Here is a 27059-nt window from a genome sequence, read left to right on the forward strand (position 1 = left end):
CAGGTGATGCTGCTTGGCCTGCTGTGTTCATCCAGCTCTGCACCTTGTTATCTCAGATTCTCCAGCATCTGCAGTTCCTGCTATCTCTAAATCTTCTTATCGTGTCCTTACTACGGTTGTGGACTGATGACAAAGTGGAAAGAGCTGTCTCATTGACCAGTCAAATATTAGTTTGATAGTCGCTTCTACCCTGTCCTTAGCTCACCTATTGCTGATATTTCCACCCATGCCTCTGTTACTTCTAGACTTGGAAGATTTTAATGCATGCTTGTCTAGTCTCCCACATTCTACCCAAATAAATCTGACACCATCCAAAGCCTGCTGCTCATGTCCTTACTGCCATTATTCATCCCCACTCATCTCCACTGACCTACACCAGTTCCTTTTCAAGTGTCCTCTTGATCTTAAGATTGTTATCTTTGTTTACAAATCACTTCATGACCTTGCTACTTTCTATTTCTGAAACCTCCTCCAGCCACACAACCCTTTGAGACATCAATACCCTTCTAATTCTGGTGTCCTGAATATCCCTGATTCAATCACTCTTGTATTGGTGGCCCTGTTTACCTAATTCCATGCCTAAACCTCTCTGGGTCTTGTTCTCTCTTTGTGTCATTAAGCCTCCAGTAAAACCCCCATTTTTGATCCAGCGTTTGGCCTCACCAACTCCAGTTATATGACTGGATGGCAAACCTGGCTTTTTAATCCTCATGTGAAGTGACTTGAAACCCAAGATGTATTGATATGTTGAATCAGATTAAATATGTGATTTGGTAATTCATTTCGGAAGGACAAATTTGAAAGCAGAATACAGGGTCAACGGAAAGATTCTTGGCAGCGTGGAGGTGCAGAGGGATCTTGGGGTTCATGTCCACAGTTCCCTGAAAGCTGCCACCCAGGTGGATAGAGTTGTTAAGAAGGCATATGGTGTGTTAGCTTTCATTAATAAACGGATTGAGTTCAAGAGCTGTGAAGTTATGCTCCAGCTATACAAAAACCTGGTTCGGCCACATCTGGAGTATTGTGTCCAGTTCTGGTTGCCTCATTACAGGAAAGATGTGGAAGCGTTGGAAAAGGTGCAGAGGAGATTTACCAGGATGTTGCCTGGAATGGAGGGAAGGTCTTACGAGGAAAGGTTGAGAGAGCTAGGGCTTTTCTCTTTAGAATGATGGAGGATGAGAGGTGACTTGATAGAGGTGTACAAAATGATCAGAGGTGTAGACAGAGTGGACATCAGAGACTTTCTCCTAGGGTGGAGATAGCTATTACGAGGGGGCATAGTTTTAAAGTGAATGGAGGTAGATATAGGGGAGATGTCAGAAATAGGTTCTTTACTCAGAGAGTGGTAGGGGCATGGAATGCATTGCCGGAGAGGGTAGTGGAGTCAGCCTCATTAGGGGCACTTAAGCGGCTATTAGATAGGCATATGGATGATAGTATAAGGTAGGGGTGGAGGTTAGATAGACCTTAGGGTTTAGGGTAAAAGTTCAGCACAACATCGTGGGCCGAAGTGCCTGTACTGTTCTATGTTCTATGTTCTATGTATCGTGGAAATAGGCCGTTTGGCCCACCTTGTCCATGCCAGCATTTGTGATCCAAATAAACCTCCTCACATTCTGTATCAAAAACAGAAAATGCTGGTGTAAATGTTGTTTTTGTATTTGTGATTTACTCATTTTTCACTACAATTGAGATGTGGTTTACCATAAGATGTAGTTTATTATCATTGAAACATAAGACATATACATGCAATTGTATGAAACCTGTCTTTCCCTTTAATTTCCCATGTAACCTTACAGTTCTGAAATGACTATGTTCTCACACTGGTTTCAAATCTGCTTTGGAAGTGCAAGATGGTAAAGAAGTTTATACTACCCTAATTACAGGTGGCCGAACTGAAGTTTAGGCTGTTCTTCTTGTTCCCAAGGTTTCCTTTTTCATTTCAAAAATATACATTATTCATAAAAATATCTACATATACATAGTCACTAAAGCAGTTCAGGTCTGTATAATATCATATGAAGGAACAAGTAAATACTGGAGTTTGACTCTATCCAACAAACAAACGAAGGACATTTCTTGCTTGTGCAGGATTATATTTACACATATTTGAGGCACCAGGAGGGTCCGATTATTGAAGAAAACCCGTTTAAACTTCAACAGAAAGAGCTCAGACCGTGGTCTTTCCCCACACTGCCTTGGCAGCAGCTGCCCCAAGCTTTAGTGCCTTTCAGCACGTCGTCCTGGACCTTGGAATGTGCCAATCTGCAACATTCGGTCATAGAGTTATAGAAGTCTACAACATGAAAACAGGACCTTCGGCCCAACTTCCCCATGCTGCCCAGTTTTCACAATTTAAACTACTCCCATTTGCCAGCATTTGCTTCATATTCCTCCATACCTATCCCATCCACATACCTGTCCAAATGTTTCTTAAATGACAAAATTGTACTCATTTCCACGACTTCCTCTGGCAGCCCGTTCTAGACACTCACCACCCTTTGTGTGAAAAAGTTGCCCCTCTGGACCCTTTTGTATCTCTCCTCTCTCACCTTAAACTGACGCCTTCTAGTTTTAGACTCCCTTACCATGGGGAAAGGCTGTCCACTATCTACCCTATCTATGTCTGTCATGATTTTATAGGCTGCTATAAGGTCACCCCTCAGTCTCCTACATTCCAGGGAAAAGAGTCCCAGCCTACCCAGCCTCTCCTTATAACTCAAACCTTTCAGTCCAGGTAGCATCCTAGTAAATCTTTTCAGCACACTTTCTAGTTTGATGATGTCCTTTCTATGTTAGGGTGACCAGAACTGCATGCAGTACTCCAAATGTGGCCCAGCCAATGTTTTGTACAGCTGCAACAAGACATCCCATTTCTTATACTCAGTACTCTGATAGATGAAAGCAACCATGCTGAAAGCCTTCTTCACTGCCCTGACTGCCTGTGACTCCATTTTCAAGGAGCTATGAACCTAAATCTCTTGATCTCTTTATTCTACAACACTCCCTAGTGCCTTACCATTGATTGTGTAAGTCCTACCCTTGTTTGCCTTATCAAAATGCAACACCTTCCATTTATCTAAATTAAACTGGGGTCAAATTGTTGCTCTGGAACAAGTTTCATGCAGGCCAAAGTATGTCTTTGATGGTCTTCTAGGTGCGGTCAAATGTTTGTCTCAGCATGCATGCTGGGGGAACAGACTGTAGAGCACAGCGTCCTGTGACACGGAGCTGTTTGGGATGATCCTTGACAAAAACCACAGCATCTTTCTCCAGACTGCTTTTGAAAAGGCACATCCCAGAAGGAGATGTGTGACAGTGCCACCCCCCACAGCCACTTTGAGGGCAGCATGCAGTGGCACAGACTGTCTGGGTATACAAGAAGGATCTCACCCTTCTCATCGCCAGCCGAGCAATGTCTCGCTGCTTGTTGGAAAGTTATGGTGATGAGGCATTCTGCCAAATGACTTTGTCAGTCTGCTCAGAGAACAACACGACAGGATCCACCTTCTCCTTTTCCTGCAGGGTCTTGAGGACGCTACGTGCTGACCACTTCCTGATGGACTTGTGGTCAAAGTTGTTTTTCTTTGCAAATTTCTCCATGAAGGACAGGTGATACGGAATGGTCCAATTACTTGGGGTGCTCCGCGGCAACGAGGCCAGGCCTACCCTTCACAACACCGGGAACAGATAGAATCTCAGTACGTAGTGACACTTGGTATTTGTGTTACCGAGGGTCCGCACACAGCTTGATGCAGCCGCACACAAAGGTGGCCATCAAGATGAGGGCGGCAATGGGTATGTTCTTCCCCCGCTTATCCAGATCTTTGTACATGGTATCCCTGCGGACACAGCCCATCTCTGACCTCCAGATGAAGTACTGATGTTGTCTTTGGAATGTTAGGCCCCACTGATTTGAGTGGCACCTTTTAAGTACAGCTCTTCAGGTCATCCCCAAATACAATGGTTTACTATCACTTAGTAGCAACAATTTGATATAACAATGTAATTAACATAATTCAGTTCCTCCGTGTAAATTGAGTTTCTGTCCCAGGAAGGGTGATACAAAAGAGTGTTGGGTATTGTAATTTCCATATTGATTGAGCTGACCCTAGGAGTTTTTTCATTGTCCAGCTCCCATTCATAGAAACATTGAAAATCAGAGCAGGAGAAGGCCGTTCAACCCTTCAAGCTCCATTCTTCATTACAATTATAGCTGATCTTCTAAATCCTGTACCCATTTTCACCACGTATCCTTTGATCCCTTCAGCCGTAAGTGCTATGTCCAACTCCTTCTTGAAATCATACAATGTTTTGGGATTGATTGCTTTATGTAGTAGTGAATTCCACAGGCTTACCACTCTATTGGTGAATAAATTTCTCCTCGTTGCAGTCCTAAATGGCCTACCCTGTATCCTTAAAATGTGACTCCTGGATCTGGACTCTCCAATCATTGGGACCATCCTTCCTGCACCTATCCTGTCTAGTCCTGTTAGGATTTTATAGGTTTCTATGAGATCTCACCAGATTCTTATAGAATATCTACAGTGCAGTTAGAGGCCATTCAGCCCATCAAGTCTCACTGCCCCTTCAAAAAGCATCACACCCAGATTCCCCCAATATTTACCATGGTTAATCCACCTAGCCTGGACAATTTAGCATGGCCAATCCACCTAACCTGCACATCTTCAGTGTTGGGGAGGAAACCGGAGCACCCGACAGAAACCCACACAGACACAGAGAGAATGTGCAAATTCTACATAGTCCAAGGCTAAAATTCAAACTGGGTCAGCGTGTTGTGGTGAGGCAGCAGTGCTAACCACTGTGCCACAATTCTTTTGAACTCCTGTACATATAATCTAAACCAATTCAATCTCTCCTCATATGTCAGTTCTGCCATTCAAGGAAACAGTCTGGTAAACCTTTGCTGCACTCCCCCTATAGCAAGAACATCTTTCCTCAGGTAAGGAGACCAAAATTGCACACAGTACTTCAGGTGCAGTCTCATCAAGGCTCAATATAATTGCAGCAAGACATACCTGGTCCTGTATTCAAATCCTCTCACTATGAAGGCCAACATACCATTTGCCTTCTTCACCACCTCATGCACCTGCATGCTAACCATTAACAACTGGTATGAGGACACCCTGATCCCATTGTACATTCCCCTCTCTCAATTTATAGCTGTTCCTGTTTTTGTTCCCAAAATGGATAATCTCACATTTATCTACATTGTACTTCATCTGCAGTGCATTTTCACTCTGCTTGTCCGAATCACAATGAAGCATGTCTGCTTTGTGTCATTTGCAAATTTAGAGATATTACATTTAATTACCTCATCCAAATCATTAATATATGTTGTGAATATCTGGGGTCCTAGCATTGATCCCTGTAGTATCCCACTAATCACTGCCTGCTATTCGGGAAAAGACCTGTTTATTCCTACTGTTTGTTTTCTGTCTGCCTATCAGTTCTTGATCCAGCTCAATACAATATCCCTAATCCCACAAATTAATGCTTCAATTTTACATGATAATCTCTTATGCTGGATTTTGTTGAAAACCTTCTAAAAGTCCAAATAAACCACATCCACTGGCAGCCCTCATCAACTCCACTAGTTACATCTTTGAAGAATTCAGTAGTTTGGTCAAGCATCATTTCCCTTTCACAAATCCATGATCACTCTCTCTGATTCTGCCACTCTTTTCAAGTTATTAAATCTTTTATAGTGGATTCTAGTACTTTCCCAGTTACCAACGGCTGGCTAGACTATAATTTCTGGTCTCACTCTGCCTCCCTTTTTAAGTAGAAGGGTTATATTAGCTACCTGCCAATCTGTAGGATCTGTTCCAGAGTCTATAAAATCTTGGAAAGATGACCACCAATGCATCCTTCACTGAAGAAAATAAACAATGAGGATGGGTTTTCAAAGCAGTCAACAATGGTTTCCTGGTCATTAGTAGATTCTTAATTCTAGATTTTTTTTTATTGAATTCAAATTCCACCATCAGATATGACAGCTTTCAAACCCGGGTCCCCAAAAAGCCTAGGTCTCCAGTTACTAGGGCAGTGACAATACCACCAAGCCATCACCCTCACCCCACATGAATAGCTGGGGCAGGACTGCAGATATCTAATTCACTGGTTGTAGAATCACTCAGCTGTGCTTATCACTTGATGCTTATGCTGTTTGGCACACAAGTAGCCCTGTGTTGTAACCTCACCCAGGTTGACACTTCATTTTCATTTGTGCTTGGTGCTGCTCCTGGCATGCCCTCTAGCATTCTTTAATGAACCAGGGCTGATCTCTAGACTTGATGGTAATGGATAGAACAGGTTATGCCAGGCCATGAGGTCTGCAGATTGTTTTGAAATACAATTCTGTTGCTGTTGATGGCCCACAGTGCCTCATGGTTGCCCTGTTTTGAGTGGCTAGATCATTTCAAAATCTATTCTGTTTGGCATGTTGGTCATGCCACACAACACAAACCAGGGTAATCTCAATGTGAATACAGGACCTCGTCTCCATAAGGATTGTGCAATGGTTACTGTTACTGATGCTGTCATGAACAGATGCATCTGTGGCAGGTAGATTGCTGAGGGTGGGGTCGGTAATATTTTTCCCTTCAGTTGGATCCTTCACCACCAGTGTCCCCTCTAACTTTGTTACTGGGTGAGTGGGCCTCTGGGGACAGAACCGGAAATCTGTGCCTTAATTGACATGCTGGCAGCGATCACCGTGCGTGGAACATCGGAGTGGTTGCACGTATGCACAGCCACACATCTTCGAGAGAAAGTTGCTCACCACCTGATGCAGACCCAGTCTATCAGCAGTGTCCTTTAGGACTTGATCTGATTGATCAGTAGCGATGCTGTCAGGTCACTCTTGATGATGGACTTGAAAGCTCCCTCCAGAGTACATTCTGTTCCCTCATCACCCTCAGTTCTTCCTCAAAATGGTATTCAACACAGAGCAGTACTGGTTCATCAGTTGAGGGATGGAGGCAGTATGAGGTACTCAACAGGAGGCTTCCTCGCTCACATTTGGCCTGATCTAATAAGATCCCATAGGGTCCAGAGTCAATGTTGAAGGAAACTCCATCCCGACTCTATACCACAGTTGCGCCATCTCCGGTGTGTCTGTCCTCCCGGTAGGGAAGGACATATCCAGGGTTGATGATGGTGTCTGGGACATTTTCTGTCAGGTATGATTCTGTCAGTATGACTGTATCAGGTTCCTCTAATGCTCTCCTGGATTTAATTTTGGGAAATGAAAATGGATAAAGTAACAGTGGCCAACCATATGGGGGATAGTGACCACAATTCGGTTAGAACACAGATAAATCAGGAGTAAAGATTAAAACTGGGGGAAAGCAAATTTTACAAAACTGAGAAGTGATTTGGTTGAAGTGGACTGGACAGAACTGATTAAGGAAAAAACAGTGGTAAACCAGTAGGAGGCACTAAAAAGTGAGATCCTTAGGGCATAAAGCAAACATGTCCTTTCAAAAATAAGAATGGTACTGCCAAATCTAGACCCCCATGGTTGTCTATAAAAGTACAGGGAAGATTAAATAGAAAGTGAAAACTTATGATAGTCACAAAAATCTCAACATTGCAGATAGCCTAGAAGAGCATAGAATCTACAGGGATCAAGTGAAAAAAGAAAATACAGTAAGGAAATCGAAGAGACGGCATGAAAAATATTAGCAAGGAAGATAAAGGAAAACCCAAAGATGTTTTACCAGTATATAAAGAGCAAAAGGATAGTTAAGGAAAAAGTAGAACCAATCAGAGATGAAGAAGGGAAATTGTGTGAAGGTGCAGAGGATATGGGAACAATTTTAATTATTTTTGCCTCCATATTCGCAAAGGAATGGGATGATGTAGATATAGTAATATGAGGACCAATGTGAAATTTTGGACAAATGATCATGTCGAGAGAAGTGTTTGAGGAATTGGAATCTTGAAAGTGGATAAGTCGCCAGGGCAGATGGCTTGTTCCCTAGGATGTTGAAGGAGATCAGGGAGGAAATGACAAATGGCTTGAGGAATATTTTCCAATCTTCAATTGACACAGGTGAGGTGCTGGAGGACTTGAGGAATGTAAATGTGGTTCCATTGTTTAGAAAGAGTACAAAGGAAATGCCAATTATTATAGGCCAGTTAGCCTTACTTTGGTAGTGAGCAAATGGTTAGAATCAGATAAACTGTCATTTAGAAAGGCATGGACTTGTCAGGGATCGTCAGTATAGCTTTGTAAAAGGAAGTTCATGCCGTACAAATTTAATTGAATACTTTGGGGAAGTGACAAGGCAGATCAATGAGGATAGTGCAGCCGATGTTGTCAATGTGGATTCTAATAATGCATTTGACAGGGTCCCACATGGCCGACTGCTCAAAAAGAAAGCCCATGGGATACAGGGTAATGTGTCGAAATGGATCCAATGTTGGCTTAGTAACAGGAAACAAACAGTAATGGTCGATAGCTGTCCTTGTGAATGAAAAGCTGTTTCAAATAGTGTTCCGCAGGGCTTGATGTTGGGACTCCTGCTGCTTGTTTTATATGTTAACGACTTAGACTTGAATGTAGGATGATGGGGGGGTGGGGCAGGGTTTGGGCAGGGGGCACAATTGCAAACTTTGTAGATGACACAAAAAATAGCCGTGTAGTGCATTGTGTAGAGGATAGCTGTAAGCTCCAAACTGATATAGACGGGTTGGTGGAGTGGGCAGGAAAGTCATAGATGGAGTTCAATATTGTTAAGTGTGTGGTAATGCATTTGGTGGGGGTAAAAGAGTAAAAGGGAGTACACAATAAATGGGAATATACTGAGAGGATTAGATGAAGTGAGACATCTGGGCCTATAAGTGCACAGGTCCCTGAAGGTAGCAGTACAATTAGATAGGGTTGTAAAGAATGGAATGCTCTCCTTCATTGACAGAGGTATAGAATACAAAAGTAGGGATATAATGAGGTCACAACTGGAGCATTGTGTGCAGTTCTGGTCACTAAATTACAGCAAGGACATAATTGGTTTGGACAGGCAGCAGAGAAGATTTATTAGAATATTGCCAGGACTGGACAGTTGTTGCTAGGAGGAGAGATTGGTGTTGTTTTCCTTGAACCGGAGAAGGCTGAGGGGTGACATAATAGATATAAACAAAATTATGAGGGATAGAGATAGAGTAGACATGAGGAACATGTTTCCCTTGGTAGACAGTTCAAAACCACGAGTCATAGATTCAAGCTAAGTGGGATTAGAGAGGATGTGAGGAAAAAACTTTCTTATGCAGAGTGTGGCGGGTGTATGGAATTCACTGCCTGAGTTGATGGTGGAGGCAAAGACCCTAAAACCTCTTTTAAAAAGTATGTGGATTTGCGCCTCAAGTACTGTAAGCTCCAGGGCTATGGGCCATGTTCAGGACAGAGCATCTGGGTGTCTTGGGCTCGGTATGGGCAAGATGGACCGAATAGCCCATGCCTGGGTTCTATTATTTCATTGGTTCTGTGGTTTTGGTGGTGAGACAGCTCTTTCAACTTCGGCAGGAGTTGCCAAATGTTAGTGAGGAGGGCTTTGCAGGGATCAACAGTGCTGAGTTTACCATTGTCATTTCTGATGCGTGATGGTAGATGCCAGATTATCGATATGCTTTCATTCTTTTAGATTTTTGATCAGTTTGATACAACTGTATGGCTTGCTGGGCTATTTCATTGAAGAGTTAGCCACATTGCTGTTGGTTTGGAGACACATGTAGGATAAGGATCACAAGTTTCTTCCCTGAAGGACATTAATCAACCAAATGGGGTTTTATGACAATTGACAATAGTTTCATCGTCATCATTTGACTTTTAATTACAGATTTTAATTAAAATAGTTGCACAGAGGCTGGCATCCCATCACAAGTCACTGTTTATTTCCACATGCACAGCACATGGGCTCTGATCACCTGTGCCTCATCCCAATCTCTAGATCCCTTTCCACCTTAATCTGGGGATGTAGGCGTATTCTTTTTCATGTAGCTTCTCAAACAGTCACAGAGTCATTGAGGTGTACAGCACAGAAACAGACAATTGGGTCCAAATTGCCCACGCTGACCAGACATCCTAAATAAATCTAGTCCCATTTGCCAGCACCTTTTCTATTCATAAACCCATCCAGATACCTTTTAAATGTTGTAATTGTACCAGCCTCCACCAATTCCTCTGACAGCACATTCCAAACACACACCAGCCTCTGCGTGAAAAAGTTGGCCCTTAGGTCCCTTTTAATATTTCCCCTCTCACCTTAAACCTATGCCCTCTAGTTTTGGACACCCCCACCTCAGAGAAAGGACCTTGTCTATTTAGCCTATCTGTGCTCCTCATGATTTTATAAGCTCCTATAAGGTCACTTCTCAGCCTCTGACGCTCCAGGGAAACTAGCCCCAATCTATTCAGCCTTTCCCTAAAGCTCAATCCTCCAACCCTGGCAACATCCTTGTAAATGTTTACTGAACCCTTTCAAGTTTCACAACATCCTTCCTATAGCAGGGAGACCAGAATTGAATGCAGTATTCCAAAAGTGGCCTAAATAGCCACAACATGACCTCCCAACTCCTGTACTCAATACACTGACCAATAAAGGCAAGTACACCAAACGCCTTCTTCACTATCTTGTCTAAGTGTGACTTCACTTTCAAGGAACTATGAATCTGCATTCCAAGGTCTCTTTGTTCGGCAACACACCCCAAATCCTTACCATTAAGTGGTATCCATTCTCCTGCAACATTTCTGCCCCAGGTCTGGTTCCGTTGACTCTGATTTGGACACAGGTGGCGTGTTCCAGACTGTAGCCTGTTGCTTATGCCTGGACCATCTTGGGAGAGTTTCCTCCTCTACTTCAGGTGGTAACTGTATCGAGGCTGCATCCATCTTGGACTCTGATGTTTCTGTGATGCTAGATGGAAGAAGAGAACCCATGGTTTCTGACAATCTATCTGGCTGTTCTGAGGGACCAGGTATGTTTTGCTCCTGTCCTGTTTGCAAGGTAACAGCTTTCATTTGATCCACATGTTTGTTCAGGGACCACCTGAGCTTTGCATGTTACAGAACCTGACCTCATGTCACCTAGCCTTGTACCCACGCAGGGCCATTTCTGTAGTTTTGACATCAATCTTTGTCCCCTGAAGTAAATTATTTCTCTCACTTGGAGGAGGCATATGGCTGGCACTGGTATTCTTGCTGCCATTTCACTCTCCCTGCCAGGTCCAGGAATATCAGGTTTAACCTTGTGTGAAGTCTTCTCTCTATCAGCAACTCTGCTGGAGCTATCTTTGTTGATTTGTGCGGTGTGGTCCTATAATCAAACATGAAATGGGGCAGTTTGATTTTAATTGATGCTGTAGACTGTTTCTTTAAGCCTGCCTTCAACATTTGGATTGCTCTATCTGCCAGACCATTGGACAATGGAGGTATGGAACTTTCCAAACATGTCGAATGCCATTTAACTTTAGGAAATGCTCAAAATCCCTGCTGGGAAATGATGTTTCATTTTCTGTGACCAATACTTCCTGGAGTCTGCGTGACGTGAAGGATGCTCATAGCTTTTCAATCAAGATTCCCGAGTTTGCTGAATGAACTCTATGCACGTCCAACCCCATCCACAATGACCATGAACATTGAGCCCATGAAAGGACCGGCATACTCAATGTGTAACCGAGTCGAGGGTTTACTCCGCCACTCCCACCAATGTGGGGCGCTGCTGGTAGTAACTTTTGTCCTGTTGGCACTTTGGGCACTGCCCCACCAATGCAGCTATGTTGGCATCCAATCCTGGCCACCAGACATAACATCTAGCCAACATCTTCATTTTGGAAACCCCTGGATGATCCTGGTGCAGTTCAGCCAGTAGCTGGCAGTGACCTTTATTCAGGACAATCACTCTTGCTCCCCATAATAATATGCCATCCTCAATGGTGATCTGGTCTTGCCAGGTCCAAAAAGGTTTCAATCCTGGTTGTGATGGCCCTTCTGTTTCTCCCATCACCGCCATCTGTTTTAGTTTTGCCAGGACAGGATCTTTTTGTGTCCACATTCGGATATTGTCAGCGGTGACTGGAAGGCCGTCAAAAAGTTTCAAACCAAAACAGACTCTTCCTGGGGAGGCACCACTGGTGGAGTATCTGCCAGTGGGAGGCAGCTCACGGCATTGCATTTGCCACTTGGCTTCCTGGATGGTGTTCCAACTTGTAATTGTACACACTGAGAATAAGGACCCACGGCTGAATTTGACCAGAAGCTATGTCTTCTTTAAGTAGCCTTATCAGGGGCTTGTGGTCCGTTACTATTACAAATTTATGTCTGTAAAGGTATTGGAGGAACTTTCTTAAAGATGACTGCCAAACTTTCCTTCTATACCTGGGCATCTTTGTGTTCGGCATCAGCAAACTCCAGGAAGCATAAGCCATCAGGCTTTCCTCTCCTCTGGGCCACTGGTGAATCAACACTATCCCAATATCATATGGAGAGGCATCATGTGTCAGCACCACCTCTCGCTTGGGATTGTAGCGGGCCAACACCTTCAGTGACGATAGCTGCTTTTCCACTTCCCTAAAGGCTACTTCTTGGTAAAGTGACCATTTCCAAGGTGGAGCCTTTATTAATAGCAGGTGTGAGGGTGCCAAGATGGAGGCCAGTCACATATGAATTTTCTGTAATAATTCACGAACCCAAGGAAAGACCTAAGCCCCAGTACAGATGTGGGAACCAGGAATCCTTTGATAGCCCTCATTTTGTCTTCCAACAGGAGTAACCCAGTCTTATCAGCACTGTAACCCTAGTAGGTCACTTGGGGTGCCTGGAGCACACATTTTTCCCTTCTATGGTGTACACCCACCTGGGAGAGATGTCTAAGCACTATGTCCAAGTTCTCTAAATGCTCTTTATTGGTCTTCCCAGTTATTAGCGCATCATCCAGATAAATGGCAATCTGGGGTAGACCTTGTAAAATGTTCTCCATGGTCCGCTGGAAAATTGCGCAAGTTGACGATACCCCGGATAGTGGACTTGTATATTGGTACAAATGCTTATTGGTACAAACTGTGGCAAACTTCTGGGAATCCTCACCTAATCGCAATTGCAGGAATGTATGGCTCATGTCCAGCTTTGAGAAGGACAGACCCCTGCCAGGATTGTGTATAAATCCTCCATGCAAAGGATTGAATATTTATCCAGCTGCGAGAAGCGGTATACCATTTGCTTAAAATCCCCTCAAAGGCTAACCGAGCTGTTAGGCTTCGCAATTGGTATGTCCAGTGCTGCCCGTTCTGCAAACTGAACTGGTTTGATGATTCCTTCACTTTCCAGCCTCCTGATTTCTGCCTCTATTTTTGCCCATAAGGTAAATGGTACTGGGCGGGCCTTGCAGAATTGTGAATTCAAGAAAAATTCAACAAGATCAAATACCACCACCTTATTGTCTGTCCCCTTAGTCAATGACAAAGTGATGGAAGGTGTTGTCAATAAAGGTAACAATTGTCTCTTACCAATAACCTGCCAATGATGTTTAGTTTGTACACTGTCAGGATCACTAGGCTGCAGACATTATTAGAGGTTATAATCAGAGGTAATTAGAAACCACGCTATGTGTCAACATAACATCGGTGATAATTATGTCATAATTAGAGACTGAATACCGAAGAATATTACGGGCTCATAACTTAAATTTTTTCCCTTATTTTTGTTCTTTTTTTAACCAAGAAGCTCAAACTAAGAAGAAGAAAGACGTGTAATTCTCTGTGTTTACTAAATTTTTTTTTTGAAGATTATCGAACAGAATCAAAACCTGCAGCCAACTGCTGACCAGCAGGTCTGTCTTCCCGCAGGTCTCTAAAAATCAATGTAAACTTTACTTGAAAGCAAATTTGAATTTTGTCTTGTAGATATTGTTCCAACAACTTTAGTTAGCTTTAGCAATTAAAGAAAAATAATTAAATTGTTTAGCTACTGCTTGATATGAACAGATCACAGGAAATAAGGTATTTTGCATTGAGTCAGACTATTTCACCTGCATTCTACTCATATGGCCAGAGCTCTGGTTTAAAAAGCCAAAGTTCAACTCTAAGCTTTCAGAGGAAGCTGAAGCTTCAAATACATTGTTTTAAAAAAAATGTAGGTTTAAAAGCACCGTGGGTTGGCTGCGGACTTCAATGTGACCAATGTGTACATGGAACACATGTCCAGCAAAGTGTTACGCACATTGCCCTGTCAAAGTCCTCAGCTGAGTCCACTGCAGCAGAACATTTGTCATCTTGTCCTCTGGAGAGTTGGTTCATGAACTATCAGTTTTCCCTGGCTAGTACAGCCATCCTCTGCCCATTGACTCATCACATGCGAAATCCAAATCTGTACCTTCCTCTAAAGTTACAGAATGTTACTATCTGAGCTGGTTCCTAGAATTATAAGATCAAATATTTTCTCATCAGTGATGTGATGTTGCTCGTGCCCATATTAGGGAGGCTTCTAGAGGCAGAAGTGAGAGTATGGGTGGAGAAAAGATGTTTGAGGTGGAAAGTAAGATATCTACACTGTTGTGGGGAAGTTGTTTAGTTTTATCATTAACCGCATTATAGTTGGGTGCTTTGAAAAATTCAAGGTAATCAGCAAGAGCTGCTTTTGTGGAAGGAAAATCATGTTTACCCAATCCATTGGAGTTCTTTGAAGTAGTTACATGCACTGTGAATAAATGTTAATATACAAATGGAAATCCTTAGACTGACCTATCCCCTCCCTAACTCCCCACCTACACTCACCTTTACTGGCTCCACCCCCACCTCTTTGACCTGTTTGTCTCCTCTCCACCTATCTTCTCCTCTATCCACCTTCTATCCGCCTCCCCCTCTCTCCCTATTTATTTCAGAATCCCCTTCCACTCCCCCATTTCTGAAGAAGGGTTTAGGCCCAAAACGTCAGCTTTCCTGCTCCTCTGATGCTGCTTGGCCTGCTGTGTTCATCCACCTCCATACCTTGGTATCTCCTTAACAGTGGCACATTGGCCAGCAGAGGGCATCTTTGCATAAAGCTAAAGAAGTTGCACAAAAAAGCCAACTTTCCAGAATTTGCTCAAGTATAGTGGCTTGCATATCAATTCCTTTAAAGCAGTGAATGTTGCAGAATGACATAGGACTAGAGCAGGGATGAGTGAAAGCTTGGAAAAAGTGGGATGGGGAAGTCAAGATGGTGGCTACATCAATTGCTTGAATATTCCTCCATTGTGACAGTGACTCCACTTTAAATGTACTTCACTAGCTGTAAAATACATTGTGACATCCTGATGTTGTGAAAGGGTGCTATATAAAAGCAATTAAAAAAATTTTTCTTCTGTTATGTTTTCTGAATCAAAGAATTCTCTAAGTTCAAAATGTGGAAATATTCTGCAGGTCATCTGTGAAAAGGGAAAAGGGATTAAGCCTATTTTAAAAGATTTATTTAAAAGTGATTTGGCTTCTTAAGGGTTCACCTCCTCTATCCAATGATTAGTTGAGTGATACAGAGCAGGAAGATATAAAATGGTGCTGTTTGTTGAATTTTTGATCTCAGTAGCAGTCGGGAAAGGAACATTATAATTGGCCTTGAGATACCTGAGAGAAGGAAATGCTATGAAAGTCCTTGTGTGAAGATCTGGTGAGAAGACTGGGTTTGCCTGGTAATAATCTCTTGTAGACAAACAACTTGTTAATATTCAAGGATCTTGCATGAATAAATGTAGATGTGTGATGCTGTCAGAGGGCACCAGGAGAAGTCAACATCTTCAGATGGGATGGAAAAAAATTGTTGGAGAAACATGAAAGAAGAAAGGTTGGGACTTTATATTAACACTGTGAGAGAAAAGAGATTCCTAGTCAGTCGTGAGATGAAAAGAAAATTGGAGCCTCCGTCATCATTATTTGAAGCTCTGGTCTAAAGGTGAAGTTGCCATAGTCTTATTGGACCGTATGGCTGGTCTCTCATTAGAGAGAGACACGATTGGTGGTGGTTTAACCTGAGGGTCACCACACCTCAGGTGAGGGGAGAGGTTGAGAAGGAGAGTCCTTCATCGTAACCTCAGCTCGAGCAGAAATTGAACCTGTGCTGTTGGCATCTGCATTGCAAACCAGCCATCCAGTCAATTGAGCTAACCAAGCTCCTAAGCTCTGGTCAACATGTATGCTGCCATAGTGACTCTAATCTCCAGGAGGTGGGGTGGCTTGGTTATTTTAAAATTCATTCACGGGATGAGGGCATCGCCAGCTTAGTCCAGCATTTATTGCCCATCCCTAATTGCTTAGAGGGCAGTCTGTAGGACTGGAGTCACATATAGGCCAGACCAGGTAAGGATGGCAGTTTCCTTCCCCAAAGGACATTAGTGAACCAGACGGGTTTTTCCGACAATCTGCAATGGTTTCATGGTCACCATGAGATTCCTGATACCAGATTTTTGTTGAATTCAAATTGCACCATATGCCTGAGTCCTCAGAATGTTAACTGGTTCTCTGGATTAACAGTTCAGCAGTAATACCATTAAGCCATCATCTCCTCTGGTTGGCTCAATTGGAGCAGAATGGTGCTAACTGCATAGGTTCAATCCATTTTCTAGCTGGGGTGGATTTGGGACCTGCATCCTTGTTTTGGAGGTCATGATGCTGTGTTCATCAAGCAGAAAACTCAGAAAGAACTGAAGTTCTACCAGCCACTTACTTTCGTACAGCTGGCAAACATTCCAACAGAGTTCAGTTCTAATTGATGTTTAACTATCCAATAGATGCTTTATATCTAAATTGATCATTTGCAGACAGTTCATTTGTTGTGTTATTGGAATAAGATGAAAAGCTGCTGCAGCATTATGATTCGACCACTAGGGGTCATAAGATTATTTAGTAAATGCTACTATGATGAACAGGCTTCTAACACGTGAAAGAAAGCTGGACTGCAGCCAATTTTCTGTAGTCACTTTCCTCTGACCATCTTTCAGTAACCTATTCTTTTTTAAAAAATTAACCTATTTTTTCTAAACAACCTGTTCATAGATGTTATTACACACCTCTGGAGTAGGTGGGACTTGAACCTGGACCAGGGGTGGGGACATCAACCACTGCACTACAAGAGAGCCTTCAGTAACCCATTCTTGAAATGTATGCATTTTTGAAATGTGTCCGTTGGCACCTGAATAGATCCTGAATTTGAAAATCCCTTAGTCTGCTTTCCAATCTTCACTCCTTGAAATAATTTTCATTTTTAAAGGTGCCATTCAGATGCAAATTGTTGTTAATGTTTTAGAAATTAAATTTCAGGGGTAAGATGCTATGGTTAGAGACAGTACTTGACTCAGTGTTATGGGGTGGAGTAATACAGGAGCTGAACTGCTGTCAAGCGGTACCTCATGCAGAGATGTGAGTTCAGACCAAATGATGGAACTGAATCCCAAGGAAAATGTAACATTTAGCCTCTACAAACTTCAGCGGGTGGAGCTGTCGTCAGAAGCTGTAAAGCTTCAGCAGGGGCTTGCAGAGAACTGAAATAGTTGACAAGAATGTTACCATACATCAACACTCTGAGGCTATTTGTCTTTAGGAGAATTTTCCAAAATAACAACTAAGGAAGTTCATCATTTGGAACAAGCTCACAAGTTCTCTGTCATATCATGGTATAGTCTGTTAGATAATGTTAAGAATTTGGCTCCCAATAGCTTTCCTCAATGTTAATTCCATGGGTTCCAAATTAGCCTTGGGTGTGTAAACTGAGCTGTCATTTTGTTATCACATGTCTTATCATAGCATCCAAAATAAATTTCACCACACACATTGAGCAGTTGTCGAATGACAAATCCTGCATTGGTCATAAATTTTCCTTAAGCTCAAATGCTTCTTATGGCCTGAAATTTGACAGCTATCCAAGACTAATTTAAATAGTGAAATTTCAGATTGTTCTCCACCGGTTTGGCATTACTGTTGAGTATTTGCCTTGCTTTATTCATTTTCCAGAGTGACTGGATAAGCTAACACCTCTAGATCTTTTTTAAAAAGTGTTATCCTTGGCAACTTAAGCAATTACATGAGTTCTTTTATGACTTGGTATCAAGTGTAATAAATAAGGAGATTACAATTAACTAGGTTTAGGGAGCTGAAAACTGAGACAAAGTTCCTGCTCCTGATCTCCATTCACTAATCCCCACTGTATAAATATAGGTCTTCACATTTCACACATGTTTGCTGTAGGAGCGTACACGCTTGAAATACTATACACTTCACGTGATGTGTAAATCAGGTGTTAGCAATCTGCAGTCTGTTTTAAATCTCTTTCAACTTTTTTTTAAATCAGTGGAAATAACGACAAAGATGTAAAATGGGCAGCTGACTCAGTATTTTTGATTTTACATTAGCACACAGGGTAGGTAATCTGCCATCCTTTTCCGGTCTGGTCTACATGAAACTTCAGACCTGCAGCAATGTCGTTCACTGTTAGCTGTCTGCTAAAGTGACTAGTAAGCCATTCATTTCATGGGCAATTAAGGACAGGCAACAAATCCTTGCCAGTGACATGTCTTGAACAATAAAGAAATCTAACCATGCATTCTTGCTGTTTATGGATACTGACTGACCAGACATGCACTTCTAATGTTGGGGGTTGGTTTGCTTGAACGGCTGGTTTGCAATGCAGTATGATACCAATAGTATGTGTGCAATAGTGTAATAGCAGTGTGTTCTGTCTACAAAATGCACTGCAGAAATTCACCAAAGATCCTCAGACAGCACCTTCTAAACCTATGACCACTTCCACTTAGAAGGACAATAGCTTCAGACATATGGGAACACCATCACCTCCAAGTTCCCCTCCAATTCACCCAACATCTTGACTTGGAAATATATCGCTGCTCCTTCACTGTTGCTGGGTCAAAATCCTTAAATTCCCTTCCTAATAGCATTGTGGGTCAACCCACAGCAGGTGGACTGCAGCGGTTAAAGAAGGCAGCTCAGCACCACTTTCTCAAGGGCAACTAGGGTTGGGCAAGGAATGTTGGCCAGCCAGCGACACCCATACCCCACAAATAAATTTTTAAAATTGCTGCAGAGATAAACTCGCTGCGCCCCCTTCGGTCTAGGCCCGAAACGTCAGCCTTCCTGCTCCTCTGATGCTGCTTGCCCTGCTGTGTTCATCCAGCTCTACACCTTGTTATCTCAAAAAAAATTGCTGCGCTGTCTGAGGTCACCATGAAGGCCCTGCCTTCTCAACCTTACCTGAGGTGTGTGACCCTCAAGTTAAACTCATTGCTACCACCACAAATAAGAGATCAGTCTGTGGTCTTCTGGATTATGGCAATCCTCATTTCCAATGATCTATTTTTATAACACACATTAATCACTTGGAAGGCATATGCAACTGAATGCTAGAGATACAGGGAGGCAGGCAGATTATACTTTTGAGGGATCGTTATTATCTTGTTCACTTGTTCAGTAACATGGCAGAGTGAACTGTTCACTCCCTATGCAACCCATTTGATTATAATTTCTATTGATGTCACTGAGATAAAAATTAGGTAAATACATTAGTTGGCAATGAATCCACTCTTCCAGTTCTTTGTCAAGCAGTGAAGGTAAAAATTTATAAAGTCTGACAACACTAAATAAAAATTCCCAGCAAAGGCCTAAATATGTGACTGTCCATTAAAGGACCAAACCCTTGCAGTGTCAGGTTCTGAACTAATAATTCGAAGAATCCACAACGCCAAAGATTTGGTTCTAGTAACCCAAACCATTTTTGTTGGTGGGTATTTTATAAATGAAAAATGGAAAATCTTCAAAAATTTACAAAAAAGGGCGAGGAACAACATTTACAAAGTTATTTCCACTGATTTATCAGCCTGCTGATTCACAATGATTGTGAATCTCCATGAGGTACACATAATAGAGATGCAATGAGCTTTACGCAATAAAGATAAAGAGGAAACTTAGATTTTCCACCCAGCACATTTCTTACTTAGTATTTCAATCTTTCTGCAACTGCATTCATAGGGTGGAATATTCCCCTCTCTAAGGTGATGAGAATGATGGCGAGTGAGATGAATTAATTGGTTGAGTCCAAAAATCAGATTCTCAATGTTGAGAAAAACAACATTGTCCTCATGCATTAGATGATGAGTTCTGAATCTCAACGTTGAGTGATGAGAAGCTTATTTCCATTCATTTGCACCTCATTAATAGCACAAATTACAATTTTAACATTGCAGTTCCAATCTTCCTCTCCACAGCTGAGAAACATGATGGTGTAAAAACTCAATTAGAGCCATAGAGGCATAGAGCTGTACAGTATGGAAACAGACCCTTTGGTCAAACTCGTCCATGCCGAATATTTATCCTAAATTAATCTAGTCCCATTTGCCAGCATGTGGTCGTATCCCTCTAAACCCTTCCTATTCATATACCCATCCAGATGCCTTTAAAATGTTTTTACTGTACCAGCCACCACTGGCAGCTCTGGCAGCTTGTTCCATACACGTACCACCCTTTGCATGAAAAAATTGCCCCTTTTATATCTTTCCTCTCTCACCTTAAACCTATGCCCTCTAGTTTTGGATGCCCCCATCCCAGGGAAAAGACCTTAGCTATTCACCTATCCATGCCCCTCATGATTTTATAAACCACTATACAGTCAGCCCTCAGCCTCTGACACTCCAGAGAAAATAGCCCCAGTCTATCAGCCTGTCCCAATAGTTGAAATGCTCCAACTCTGGCAACATCTTTGGAAATCTTTTCTGAACCCTTTCAAGTTTCACAATATCCTTCCAATAACATGGACACCAGAACTGCATGCAGTATTCCAAAAGTGGCCTAACCAATGTCTTGTACAGCCACAACACGGCCTCTCAACTCCTATACTCAATGAACTGACCAAGCGTTCCAAATGCCTTCTTCACTATCCTATCTACCTGGGACTCCACTTTCAAGGAACTATGAACCTGTACGCCAAGATCTCTTTGTTCAGCAACACTCCCTAGGACCTTACCATTAAGTGTATAAGTCCTGCCCTGATTTGCTGTCCCAAAATGCAGCACATCACATTTATCTAAATTAAACTCCATCTGCTACTCCTCAGCCCATTGGCCCATCTGATCATGATCCCATTGTACTCTGAGGTAACCTTCTTCACTGTCCACTACACCTCCAATTTTAGTGTCATCTGCAAACTTACTAACCATACCTCCTATGTTCACATCCATATCACTTATATAAATGACAAACAGCAGAGGATCCAGCACTGATCCTTGCGGCACACCGCTGGTCACAGGCCTCCAGTCTGAAAAACAGCCCTCCATTGCCACCCTCTGTCTTCTACCTTTGAGCCAGTTCTCTATCCAAATGGCTAGTTCTCCCTGTATTCAATATTATCTAACCTTGATAACCAGTTTACCTTGAGAAAGGTTGTTGAATGCTTTACTGAGGTCCATATAGATTAGAACAAGCTTCTGGCAACTTGTCTCATCAGCACCTAATACACCTTATGGAATGGCTTTGATGTGAATCTAGCCTTTCTTCAAATGGAACCGTTGCTTCTCTGCAAGGTGTCTCCATGGTCAATGTTCAAACTCTTCCTGGACCCTTCATCCACACAACCTGGCTTCAGCAAAACATTAGCCTCACAACATCATCATGCTTAACTTCAGAGCAACTCAGCCACAGCTCAAATGTATTAAGCATGTATTCTGGAGGTGAGCAACAGCAAGAACTTGCATGCTTGTGATAGGTTAGTTTTTGCTTGGGGATAGCGAGGCATCTCATGGATGCACATAGGACATTCAACATTGATTTTGAGTCAGGCATCCTTCCTGGTTTTGCGCAGAAGGAAAGGCAGGTAGCTTGCGGTGGTGGCGGGCACTGAGGAGTAAATGTACCAGTCAGGGAAAGGGTGGATGTGTCACTAAAAGTCTTGATGGTACAGAAAGTGCTAGCAACATGTGCTTGCTTGACAAAGATAGGGATGTGAAAGCCACATGCTACGGTTGTTTAATGATGTCACTTAGGTGATACCACCACACTCAGTCAAGAAGCAGGTTTGATTCCAATCCAGGATACTGGCCATTGTCACTCAACTACTTGGTCCTACATTAGTCCATGGATTTTGTTATTTTGTAGTCCATGGATTGGGCCATGGACAGAACTCTAGGTCATATGCTATGTGTAGCCAAACTGGAAATTACCTGTAGATTAGTCCGGTGATGTTAAAAGACCACTCCGGGGAGTTGAATAGAGTCAGTCAGGGGTGTCCTGCCAATTCAATCCTCGGGGTTTGGCTGTTAATAGTCAGGGGTCTTATCAGGGGCTTAGTCCACAGTGTGCTGAGGAAAGTGGGCAGATCAACGAAGTGTGTTTCTTTGTATTAGATTGCTGGAGCAATGGTGACAGTGAAAGGGGGCAATTGGAGACATTAGAGTGAGTACTCATTTACCTAATTAACTAACTCCATTAACTGATTGGAAGGTTCTTGAATCTCTCAAAAGGGAATTTCAAGCTGGCCATAGTTACTCTGACCATACATATGAAGGTTGTAGGGACAGCAAGAGCATAGAGATCTCCAGAATCGTGCGTTCTGGGGATAAAGTAGGCAAATTAATGATGATGTAAAGGAAATCAATCAAAATGGGTGGAGGCTGACAGATTGGGACTACAATGTCAGCAACCTAAAAAGGATCATGAAAAATGGAGGAAATGTCTGGGTCAGATGGAGCCTGCAAGTTGTTTATAGAAACACAAAGTTAGATCCTTGCAATACTAGATCAAAAATCAACCATGGAATGTGTGGAGGATGTGGTAGCATAGTAATAATGTTGCTGGACTAGTAAGCTGGATGTCCAGATATTGTATGGGGGACAAGGGCTTGAATCCAATCGTGTCAGATAAAAAAATTTTAATTCAATAAAAATTGTCTGGAATTACAAATCTATTCATGACCATGAAATCATTTCATTTGTATAAAAACCCATGTAGTTCACTAATGCCCTTTAGGAAAAGCTTGTGTCCTTATCTGATCTAGCCTACATACGACTCCAAATGTGTAGCAATGTGGTTGACTTGTTACCATCCTCTGTAACAGGCCAGTCAGTTATAAAAACCCTTAGAGAAAATCTCACAAAAGGAATGAAATCAGGTGGACCACTCAGCGGAACTGAAAAAGACAACGGCAGAAACAGCCCTGTCGATCCTGCAAAGTTCTCCTCACTAACATTTACGGGCTGGTGCCAGCATTGGGAGAGCTGTCTCACAGACTGGTCGAGCTACACCCTGACATAGTCATACTCAAGGAATCATACCTTACAGATAACATCACAGACACCACCATCGCCATCTCTCGGTATATTCTAACCCACAAGGAGGACAGACACAAGAGAGGTGGTAGCACAGTGGAATACAGTAGTGAGCGTGTTGCATTGGGTATCCTCAACATTGATACCTGAATATACAAAGCCTCAAGACATCAAGTCAAACATGGGCAAAGAATCCTCCTGCTAAGTAGAATGTTCAGCTGTTCGAGTCCTAAAGGACATAGCTGCTTGACTGGTCTGCAGCGGCTGGAGAGGAAACCAACAAGAGGGAAAACATCTTAACCTCATTCTTGTCAGTCTGCCTTCCTGATATCTGTCCATGATAGTATTGTTAAGACCACTGCACAATTCTTGTGGAGATAAAGTCCTGCCTTCACATTCAGGATATGCTCCGTTCGTATTGTGTGGCACTACCACCACCTGAAATGGGACTTTGAACTTATCTAGCAACTCATGACTGGACATTCATGAGGTGCTGTGAGCCATCAGCAGCAGCAGACCAGTACTCCAGCACAACCTGCAACCTCATGATCCGGCATATCCTCAACTCTACCTTTACCATCAAGGAACCAGGAGTACATACCAGAAGCAGCACCAGGCATACCTACAATTGAGGGGTCAACCTTGATACTATGAAACTGGACTAGCTGTGTATCAAAAAGCATAAGTGATAGACAGAGCTAAGCAATTCTGCAAGCAATGGATCAGATTTAAGCCCTGTGGTCCTGCCATATCCAGTCGTGAATGGTGGTGGAAAATCAAACAACAGACTCCACAAATACCTCATTCTCAAAGATAGGAAAGCCCAGCACACCAGTTCAAAAAATAAAATTGAAGCATTCACAGCAATTGTCAGCCAGAAGTGCTGAGTGGGTTATCTATCTCAGCCTCCTCCAGTGGTCCCCAGCATCTTAGATATCAGTCTTCAGCCAATTTGGTCTACTTCTGTGATATCAAGAAATGTTATCAAGAAATCAACAAAGGAACTACCTTAGCTATTCTCTAGTCATCTGGCATTTTGCCTGTGGCCAGTGAAGTATTAAATATCATTGCCAGGGCCCCAGCAATCTCCTCCCTAGTCTCCCATAGCAACCTGAGATACATCTCATTAGCCGTGGGGACTTATACACCTTTACACCGACTGAAACACCTAATATCTCCTTCTTATTTATGCTTTAGAATGACACCATTCCAATTGAAATCACCAGCTACAATGTCTTTCTCCTTTGTAAATAAATGTCATTGTATAATGACACTACGGGGTAGCAAACAGATGAGAAATAAAAGGGTCCAAGGATAAATCCTTGAAGAACTGCAAAAATGATTTTGCGGTAAGAAGAGTCTGCCTTAATATTTCAGCCCATGCATTGATAAATTTGAATGCAAGGATGAAAATTTGCAATTACCTCATTTGTGAATGGGAAAGCAATGGAAATTGGAAAGAATTGTGTGAGTTATTGAGGTATTGGGTTGAGAACGATAGCTGTGGAAGTTTTGACTGAATCAAATCTTGATGTTAGGTAGAGAATTTGGAATTGTGCAAGCAACATTTTCATCATTAGACCAGATAGGAAGCCAATAAATCAACTTTACAGTTTAGAATTGCCTATTTCATTGGCGCATCCCGATTCTGGATTGAACCCACTGTGGAATATGCCCTGTACTTCTCAGTGTGCAGACTCAGCTTTTTACTGTGTTACTTTGTTCTGTTAGCTTTCCCTGTTACTATAAGTATATCCTTAAATTAGCCATGAAGAATAAATCTCCTTATGATAGCAGGCTGTCCCATCTTTGCTTTCAACTGCTTTCGCTCACTTTCCTTTTCTTCTGAAGCAGTCAACTTTTGCCGATGTTGCCAACAGACTTCTGATATTCCACCTAATTGATTTTCTTCATGTTTACTAACGAACAATAAGTTTTGACAGCACATGTATTTATGGAGCATCAGGCTCCATAGCCAAACCCCACGATGCTGTTTTGGCACATTCAGGAAAAGGGCAGGGCGAAGAAACCGTTTTAAGAAAAATGCACGTTGTCAGAATAAGGAGCAGGTAATTTGTCATAGAGATGAGGAGAAATTTCTTCACACAGAGGTGTAAATCTTTGGCAATCTCTACCCCAGAGGTCTGTAGAGACTCAATCATCAAATATGTTCAAAACAGAATTTGGTAGGTTTCTGAATAAGAAGTGTCCAGCATTATGGAGGTAATGTGGGAAAATGATGTTGAGTTGAAAGGTCAGCCATGATCTGGTTGAAAGACAGAACAGGCTCAAAAGGCTGAATGGCCTACTAGTCAACCTATTTTCCATGTTCCTATGAACATATCGTTCATGAACAAATGTTTTTCGATCCTTTTTGGTAAATGGAGGGTAACCAAAAGAGCTGTGCTTTAATTTTGTTCTGGATGACATTGGAGGCAACTGATGTGAACACTTGTTTCAATTTAAATCATTTTGTTATGTTCCTAAAAATGAAGAACATTTTTTCCTGAAGATATTGTCCTTTAAAGAATTTTTTCAGATGCATTATGACCATTTCATGTAAAAAAAACCTTTCGCAAACAAACTGCTAACCTCGGAAGCAGTGATGTGTGAATGAGTTTTGTAAATGGAAGGAAGCCTATAAAATTCAATACAGAATACACATTGACTTGTGTTTTCCCCAGATCTGCTGATATGTTGTCCTTGTCAGGATTTTATGTTTGCTATGCTTTAGTACACTCCAGTGGAGAACAATTGTTGATATTAAATGGTAAGAATTTTTCTTTGTTGTTTTGTTTAACAGGTGGGAAGATGTTACGTCAGGTTATGAAGTTTCACTGATAATATATACAGAATTCCAACCTCTCCACTTACTCAGGATGTTGTGTTGTATCAGTTTTACTGGCACTGGCAAGGTTCTGGTATCTTGACTGAGGTGAACATTCAATTTACATTGGTTGGTGAATATACTTGCTGAACTAATGAATGACCAAATCATTCATTTTGATTTGTGGAATTTATGTAGAAGATGTACCTATGTGTCACTACAGATAGGTTGGTGGTCTAATTTGAATGAGGTCTGGGCTTCAATTTTGATTGGGCCATGGCTTCACCTGCTTTTTTCTCTATTCATTTTTGGGGGATGTGGGTGTCGCTGGCTGGCCAGCATTTCTTGTCCATCCCTAATTGCCCTTGAGAAGATGGTGGTGAGCTGCCTTGTTGAACCGCTGCAGTCCTCCTGCTGTGGGTTGACCCACAATGGTATTATAGATCATAGAATCCCTACAGCATGGAATCAGGTCCCTCGTCCCAACAAGTCCACACCAACCCTCAGAGCATCCCATCCAGACCCATCCCCCTGTATCCCATCTAATCTACACATCCCTGAACACTACGGGCAATTTAGCATGGCCAATCTGCCTAGCCTGCACATCATTGGACTGTGGGAGGAAACCGGAGCACCCGGAGGAATTCCAGGATTTTGACCCAGCAACAGTGAAGGAATGGTGATATATTTCCGAGTCAGGATGGTGAGTGGCTTGCAGGGGGAGGTGGTGCTGTTCCAATATTTCTGATGCCCTTGTCCTTCTAGATGGAAGTGGTCGTGGGTTTGGAAGGTGCTGTCTAAGGATCTTTGGTGAATTTCTGCAGTGCATCTTGTAGATAGTACACACTGCTGATACTGAGCGTCAGTGGTGGAGAAAGTGGATGATTGTGGATGCAGTGCCAATCGAATGAGCTGCT

The sequence above is a fragment of the Rhincodon typus genome, chromosome 1 (genome assembly GCF_021869965.1).
Source record: "Rhincodon typus isolate 14 chromosome 1, sRhiTyp1.1, whole genome shotgun sequence".
Taxonomy (NCBI): domain Eukaryota; kingdom Metazoa; phylum Chordata; class Chondrichthyes; order Orectolobiformes; family Rhincodontidae; genus Rhincodon; species Rhincodon typus.